This window comes from Otolemur garnettii, unplaced genomic scaffold (genome assembly GCF_000181295.1).
Source record: "Otolemur garnettii isolate 467f Iridium unplaced genomic scaffold, OtoGar3 scaffold00219, whole genome shotgun sequence".
In the NCBI taxonomy this organism is placed as follows: Eukaryota; Metazoa; Chordata; class Mammalia; order Primates; family Galagidae; genus Otolemur; species Otolemur garnettii.
In genome coordinates this window covers 1,095,414-1,096,294 of record NW_003852614.1, presented here as the reverse complement: position 1 = coordinate 1,096,294, position 881 = coordinate 1,095,414, and positions in this window count along the sequence as shown.

Genomic DNA, 881 nt, shown 5'->3' with positions numbered 1-881 from the left:
CCCCACTCAATGTTTTTAATTGGCTTGTCAAAGATCATATAGCAGTAAGTAGCTGGGTTCGTCTCTTAGCTCTCTATTCTGTTCCATACATCTACCTCTCTGTTTTTGTGCCAGTATCATGCTGTTTTGATCACTATCAATTTATAGTATAGTCTGATGTCTGGTAGCATGATTCCTCCTGCTTTGTTTTTGTTTCTGAGTAATGTCTTGGCTATTCAAGGTTTTTTCTGATTCCATATAAAATGAAGTATTATTTTTTCGAGATCTTTAAAGTATGACAATGGAACTTTAATAGGGATTGCATTAATGGTTTTTTTTTGTTTGTTTGTTTGTTTTTTAGGCAGAATCTAACTCTGTCTCCCTGGGTAGAAGTGCTGAGGCGTCATAGCTCACAGCAACCTCAAACTCTTGGGCTCAAGTGATCTCCTTGCCTCACAACTTCCTGAGTAGCTCAGACTACAGGTGCTCTCCACAATGCCTGGGCAGTTTTCCTATTTTTAGTAGAGGTGAGGTCTCTCTATTGCTAAGACTGGTCTTGAATTCCTGAGCTCAAACAATCCACCAGCCCTGGCCTCCCAGACTGAGCCACCAAACCTGGCCTCAATAACTATATTAAAACACCCTCCTTACTCCCTTGACCTGGGACCCACTGTCTTGTGTTACCCAAAGACAAAGGAAATATTAAAAAGAAGACACTTTGATGACATGCTGGACATCACATGGAATACAATGATAGCTCTGATGGCTTTTCCAGAAAAATAGTTCCAAAATTGCTTTGAAGGGTGGACTAGGTGTTGGCGTTGGTGCTTAGCTACCCAAGGGGAATACTTCGAAGGTGACCATAGTGATATTCAGCAATGAGGTATGTAGCACTTTTTCTA